The sequence below is a fragment of the Danio aesculapii genome, chromosome 18 (assembly GCF_903798145.1).
Source record: "Danio aesculapii chromosome 18, fDanAes4.1, whole genome shotgun sequence".
Lineage (NCBI taxonomy): Eukaryota > Metazoa > Chordata > Actinopteri > Cypriniformes > Danionidae > Danio > Danio aesculapii.
Window position 1 is genome coordinate 19,930,862 of NC_079452.1, and position 8,090 is coordinate 19,938,951.

Consider the following 8,090-nt stretch of genomic DNA (forward strand, 5'->3'; position numbering starts at 1 on the left):
ATCCGACGCATAGGTCTAACGGGGTTGTGCTTATTCTCTTAATGAGTTATGGGTGTGTTTTAAACATAACATGCATTAAAGCAATCAGGGTCTCCTCTTTCATTCCCTTTAAGAGTCAGATGCATCACGCCATGTCACATTTGATATTTACTGTTCATGGTGCACTTTGTAAGTGGAAAACCTGAACGTGTCACTAGTGAGAAAACAGTTTAACAAGAGCATCTGAAGCGTGAGGATAAAAAACAAGCCTCCTCCAATTCGGCCTCTTTCACTTTACTTTTACTCTTTACTTTACTCCACTACTTTCGTATAAAAAGAAACTGTTTGTACTGTATGCACTCACTGAAGACATCCATTAGCCTACATATTTAATTTTGTTTGTTAAGTGCAACGATTTGTTTCAAAACTATTTCTGAATTCAGTTCTAATTTCCAGCAAACAAATAAATGAACAATAATAATCAAGTGTGGTCAAAAAATATGTTATATCCAAACACACAGTTATATCCAAACACGCATCCTGTTTTTTGCCCCATATAGTGACGCAAACGTCTCCAAAACCAGACAGGTCGACAATTCTAAACTGGTTTTTATTAAAACAAATATAAATATGCATTATAATAAGTAATACTAATAACAATTACAACATTATACAAATGCAAATTGTCATAAATAAACTGATATAAAGGTCAGTTTCAATCTTTTCTTTAACAATAGCTCAAACAATTTGTGATATAACAAAATAAGCATTGAAGCATTTTGTGAAATGCTGCCTGTCTTTTATTTTATTAAAGTAAAATTGATTGAAAGCTGGGGCAACGCAGTGGCACAGTAGGTAGTGTAGTCGCCTCACAGCAAGAAGGTCGCTGATTCGAGCCTCAGCTGGGTCAGTTGGTGTGTCTGTGTGGAGTTTGGATGTTTCCCTGCGTTCGTGTAGGTTTCCTCTGGGTGCTCCAGTACAAAGACATGTGGTACAGGTGAATTGGGTAAGCTAAATTGTCCGTAGTGTATGTGTGTGTGAATAAGTGTGTATGTGTTTCCCAGAGATGGGTTGCAGCTGGAAGGGCATCAAACAAGTGCTGGATAAGTTGGCGGTTCATTCCGCTGTGGCGAACCCAGATTAATAAAGGGACTAAGCTGAAAAGAAAATGAATGAATGAATGATTGAAAGCTGTTGCACATAGTAAAATAACACCATTTTGGTCAATAATAAACATTCTTATTTATTTGTTTTTTGTGATAGTTTTCAAAAATAGAGGCCAGTTGTAAAGTTTTCTTAACCGTTTTAAAACCGTTTTCTTAATCATTTTAAAATATCAGAAATGTTTCAAAGTAAAAATTGCATTGCAACATTTGAAGGAAGTTGCACATTGTAAGAATGTTCACTATTGACCAACATGTTGTTTTTACTTATTTTTTCTTTTGAAGCATTTAATTTTTCTAAATAAAATTATTACCAGTTCATAAAGCCAGTTGCACTATAGAAGACCTTGTAAAGAATGTTCAATAATGTTCAGTTTTTGATGTTTTAATGTACCTGTGAAAATGAAATTGGGTTTTAGCAGCTGTTTATTGCAAAGAAAAGAAATTCATGTTTTTTCTAAAAATATATTTGATTATTTTTTACTCTGGTATAGGAAATATTAGTGAATGAACTGAAGTGAATGAAAAAAAAAGTGTTCACCTTACATATGGAAAGTTCATAAATCTAACATAACATTACTATTGCAGTGTGCAGTCGTGACTAATGTACTAATGCAGTAGTGAAACATCTGAACGGGTTGTATGTACTGAGAAATATTTTGTCAACTTTACCTGAATTTCTTAAGTTCATTCAAATATATTGTTGCTTGTGGAAACTACTCAACACACTTGTGTGGGAACGCTTGACACCCAGCAAATGTCCAACAAATCAGTTTTTTGAGTGCTGCTACTGCTGTTGTACAGCACCTTGGTCAATCAAGGGTTGTGACTAAGTGCCCTCTAGAAATAAACTTTGATTTGATTTGATTAGTAAGTTAGAAGAGACTTTTAGTGTGTTAACTGTAATTGAATAATTAAATATTATAAATAAATAAATATTTTGTATGCAATGGAGTTATTCATTTGGTAATAAAATAAATATTAAATTAAATTATATTGAATTAAATGAAAATATAAACAATTTTATTTATCACAGTCGAATAAAAAATGAATAGCACAGTGCAATATATAATATATAGTAATTTGTATATTGTCTGTATACATCTGATGTCCGTGCATGTTAGGAATGTATGCCCATCCATTTTATTCATTTATTTCTTAATCTGAAAGTACATGGATAGAAATGTAATATTTTGATGAAGTGCATTTGAATGTGGTTTGGTGAAGTTATCTCTTTGAGAATATACTATCTTGTCTACTCGGGGTCTCTGAATAATCCTACCATCTGCTCAAGGTCAGAAGTCTCCAAGCATCACTTACCACTGGGCTGCTATACAGGGACACTGATACTTTGGGGACATTACATTAAACACATGATGCCATGGCAACAGATGTACATTCAGCAAATCTCTCTCTCTCTCTCTCTCTCTCTCTGTATGTGTGTTTACCTTCTAAATGTCCCCACAAGTATAGCAATACCAGTACATTTTGACTCAAAATGTGCTGGTATTGCTAAACTTGTGGGGACATATTTTTGGTCCCTATGAGGTTAAATGGGTTATAAATCGCATAATGAACTATTTTGAAATATTTCTATGAGTGTTGTACTGTGGTACAGGAAGTCCCCATAAAGATATATGTAAAGTGTGTGTGTGTGTGTGGGTGGGTGGTTGTCTGGGTGCTAAGGGAATCCTGGAACAATATGCCGAAAACAAATTTAATCACATTCCTGCAGGTTTGGGTTCAGCCTGATTATGAAAAATAAAGCCCACCTCCCCTTTGTCTTTTTAATAGGCAAGGGCTTTTATGAAATATTATAAGCGGGTGGAATTCTAACAGACCTTTCATTACTTAGCGTGTTTTGGCCGGGGAGCTGTAAATCATCTGCCTGCTTTACAATAAACAAGCTCAGAGAAAAGTATAGTACCAAACGGTCACGTACCTTGGGGTTTCTGACCACTTGGGGGGGCGGTATTAATGCGAAGCATGTAGAAACAAACAGTTTGCATTTTCGAAGAAAACAGCAGAATCAGTGCAAAATTATGCCATAGTTAATTAATTACTAAAAGCTGTTGGTGCATGTGTGTGTGTGTGTAATAAACGGCATTAGAATTGAAAGAGTGAAGAGAGAGGAGCAGGGAAATCATGATGTATTGTTGGAATAACTTAAATGGGCATTGTGTGAACACACTGAAATCTTTGCTGTTAGCACCACCGGTGGCCGTTCAGTGAACTGCAGCAGTAACACATTGTAATGAAAACTGAGAAATATGTGCCCAGGGTTGTCTACTTGCAGTTTTTGTTTTCTCAAACCCACTTGAGGGTGCTGTGGACATTTTTGACAATCTCAAATACGTTACTGTGGCATGTTTATAAGTGCCATTTCTCATAAATCCACTAGAGGACGCTGTGGACATTTTTGACAATCTCAAATACGTTACTGTGGCATGTTTATAAGTGCCATTTCTCGTAAATCCACTAGAGGACGCTGTGGACATTTTTGACAATTTTAATCAATCTCAATGTATATTTTGTGCGCATCCATGAGAGACGTCCTTATGACGTTGTGAATAATATATCAGATTAATCAACTGATCCACACAACCCCCTTCCTTAAACTCAACCAATAGTGTTTTCAAAAGCAAACAAGATGAGAAACGCAATCGCCTACCATGATATCTCTGCTTTTTTTGGGTTTTGTTTTACCTGTCCTTTGCCCGAATTGAACCCGGTCTGCTCTGATTTGCATTCCAACTACATGGTGAGCTATCAAGCAAACAATCATGGCAGAAAAAACAGTTTATATGAAGGTAAATGCTGAATTATACTTCTGCGTTAAGTGATTGCCGTAACCCATGTAGCTGTGCATTTATACTTCTGCATTCTGTTTATGTTGCTCTGACGACATTTCCGAAACGCTAGCTGATTCTGTTTCTACCTTCCTTCGTGTCGAGTTTCTTCATGGCTCCTCTACAGGACTCCACACTTACTTGGGTCAATGGGCTTGCTCCTCTCGGCCCCGCCCACACTTGTAAACACTTCCATAATGACCAATCACAGAGCTTGCACTACATGGTGTCATGATCACCACACCGGGTGCCACTCCTGTCAGCTAAGAACAGGTAACTGAGGCACACAGGCTCACCAAAATTGGACAATTAAAGATTGGAAAAATGTTGCCTGGTCTGATGAGTCTCGATTTCTGCTTTGACATTCAGATGGTCGGGTCAGAGTTTGGCATCAACACCATGAAATCATCGATCCATCCTGCCTTGCATCAACAGTTCAGGCTAATGGTAGTGGTGTAATGGTGTGGGGGATATTTTCCTGGCACACTTAGTTTACTTTCATTAGGAGCATTAAGCATCATGTCAATGCCACAACCACAGCCTAGGTGCTATGTCATAAAGTGCGAATCAGCTCAGACTGGTTTCTTGAACATGACAATGAGTTCACTGTACTCAAATGGCCTCCACAGTCACCAGATCTCAATTCAATAGAGCGCATTTGCGATGTGGTGAAACAAGAGATTCCAGCCTGATCTCACAAGAAAATGCATTTTACGTTTTGTCAGTTTAAAGGCTAATTCGTACAAATTCGTATGCGTTCAGTCGTACAAAATTGTACGACTTTAAAAAGTAGGCGTGGCACCCAACCCCACCCCTAAACCCAACCGTCATTGGGTGATGAGCAAATCGAATGAAATTGTACAAATTAGATCAATACGCATTCATACGAATTTGCCGCTAAATCAAAAAGTTACGAATTGCCATAAGATTGTGTAGAGATTCGCATCATGAATGTGCAACTGACAAATCTGTAGCAACTGCGTGATTCTATCATGTCTGTATGGACCAAAATTTCTGAGTAGTATTTCCAGTACCTTGTTGAATTTATGCTATGAAGGATTAAGGCAGTTTTGAAGACGAAAGAGGGTCCAACCCGGTATACAAGTAAGGTGTACCTAATAAAGTGACCGGGGAGTGTATTTCATGGTTCTCAAATATGTAGCCCTGGGCACATTTTCTCGGTCAGCCTGTGTTACATACAAAATAGCTTGATTCAGTTCTCCAGTTGTAATACTTTTTCAATGAAAACAGATGCTGAGAGCAACAATATGAATGCTGTAAATATCCAAACTCTTTCCTCACATTAGCTAAATAAACACAGAAGAAAAAGGAGAAAACTGTAGTTAAGAAAGCATCTGATTATAGAAATGTGTACAGTTGAAGTCAAAATTATTACCCCACCCCCCCCCCCCCCCTTGTATTATTAGCTCCCCTTTTTATTTTTTCCCCCAATTTCTGTTTACAGGGAGATTTTTTTTCAACACATTTCTAATCATAATAGTTTTAATAACTCATTTCTAATAACTGATTCATTTTATCTTTGTCATGATGACAGTAAATAATATTTGACTCGATTCAAGACACTTCTATACAGCTTAAAGTGACATTTAAAGGCTTAACTAGGTTAGGGTAATTAGGCAAGTTATTGTATAACGATGGTTTGTTCCGTAGACTAGCGAAAAACAAAATAGCCTAAAGGGGCTAATAATATTGACCACAAAATGTTCATTAAAAAATTAAAAACTGCTTTTATTCTAGCCTAAATAAAACAAATAAGACTTTTTCCAGAAGAAAAAATATTATCACACATACTGTGAAAAATTCCTTGCCCTGCTAAACATAATTTGGGAAATATTTAAAAAAGAAAAAAAAATCAGAAGGGGGGCTAATAATTCTGACTGTAACTGTATATGTTTGCACATGCTCTGCAATTAAACAGTACCATGTTGACAGATGCGCTCATTAAAATGAGTTTAATTTTACTATCAAACTGTCATAGTTTTATTTATTTCATGTAGAGGCTCCGAGGACGGCATGTAAATGTTACATCTTTACTTTTTCTTGGTGAAAACATCTTGAGTCCTTCACATGAAAATCAGGCTTTCATAGTCAACCAAGGAAGTCGAGAATGTCTTCATTTTTTTAGGATTAATTACAAGCTGTTCACATACTGGCAATAAAAAGCAATTAATACATGAAATGCTTATACTTGTGGCCAAAACGCTTTCAGATATATGATTGGAGAGTGTATCTGTATTGGTTTAACTGTCACCGAGGGAGGTTTGCTGTGAGACAGGAATAATGTCTATTGGAGGAGGAAAGTCACTGAACCAAACAAAGCAGGGCATGCCAATATTGAGACGGTGGAGAAATATTATGATTGAAATAGAGGCCGCTATGATTCTGAGCAGAATATTAGGTCATATCAGTGTCAGTTTTTAAGACGGAAGAGCCGCTGAGTAAAAATATGTTTTTGAAGAATGGCTAGTCGCATGGGGAAGTTGTTACAAGAGCTATTTTTCAAGTAAATTCACATGCCCAAATGTGCAGTTTTCCCTCCTATTGAACACTTAAAATTCTAGTGTCAAGTTGTTGGTACAACTAATAGTTAGAAATATGAATACAATTAAATGACACTGATATAAGGGAAGTTTCACAAACTAATTTCGAGAGGAGCACGTGATATGATTGACTACAGCTGATCCTCATTGCTAATCATTAGCTAGCCTATCAGATCATTCTAAAACTACTATAAATATCCTGCCTAAACTTCATTCCTTATCTTCGTTTTTGGAAAACCCCCCCAATCCTCCCTTCTCCCTTCTCCTCTTTCATGATCGGGCAACATGGCCTCGCAGTAAGAAGGCCACAAGTTCTAATTGAGCCAGTCGGCACTCCCTGCGTGGAGTTTGCATGTTCTCCCTGTGTTTGCGTGGGTTTTCTCCGGGTCCTCCGGTTTCCTCCCACAGTCTAAAAAAATGTACATAAGTGAATCGTAATACAGTCACAAGCACTTAATGCATACATAGCAAAAGGGGACACTCAAGAAACTCCTGATCTCGTATCCCTCCTAATGCTCATTGACCAGGCGGGAACCTTGGGCTCATCTATCTGCGAGCTCAGGGTTCTCTCTCGAGACAGCATGCCAAACCTGCTATCATAGTCGAGCATTATCTAAGTGTGAACTCTTGAATAGTGGATTAAACAGTAATTAAGGATGGAAAAGAATATGTTTTTTTTTATTAAATATAATCTTTCATACATAAAAGTGGACATTGTTACACTTACTAGTACATGAATTTAATGTATATTTAAAATGTATTATTACAGCTACTCCCAGGGAAACAATTAGGCTACTTAAAGTTTCCAGGCGTCCTTCATGCTGAGGAAACATCCCGGACGAGCCCCCAAATTATTTTGTAAATTTGCGTTAAGCTATAGTTTATATAAAAGTGCTTTAGTTCCTTAACATTAAAAATAACATATACAGTATGTATAAAAACATAGTAAATACAGTAAATAGTAGTAATAAAAATAAAGCAGAATAAACTCTCTTTGAGCTGCGCTACGCTACAGTAGCGTCTCAGCTCTTCTTTTTTAACTTTACCTCAGGTGCGTGCCATTTCCACTGCAAGGTTTCCAGCTGTAATTGTGGTAGTATCAGTGTGGATTGTTTATGTGGTCTGATGAAGCGCTGTACGCATGGCGGCTCCAGCATTCAGGGGGGCTGCAGATCCCGCCTCGCCTCGCCTCGCCTCCTGCTTTCGGCTTTAGAGTCTTAAATGCAGACTCTACTTACATAAGCAATCACCACAGCCTCCTTCCTCCTAGACAAAGGAAAGTTTTGCCTGAGAATGCTGAGACTAAAAGAATGGGCATCACCTTATGTTAAAGCGGACCTATTACTTTTTACAAGAGAAAATAAGTGTTAAAAAATAAGTCCTAAGCTCAAAATACCACACAAATAATGTTTTAACTCTTTGAAACTGACCCCTTTTAGGCTTTGATCCCAATTGTGTTGTCGCATAGCCCTCGCCGTGACTGATGCCGATGCCCTCAAAAAATGCAACTACATGTTGCAATGATGCGTAGCGCAAGC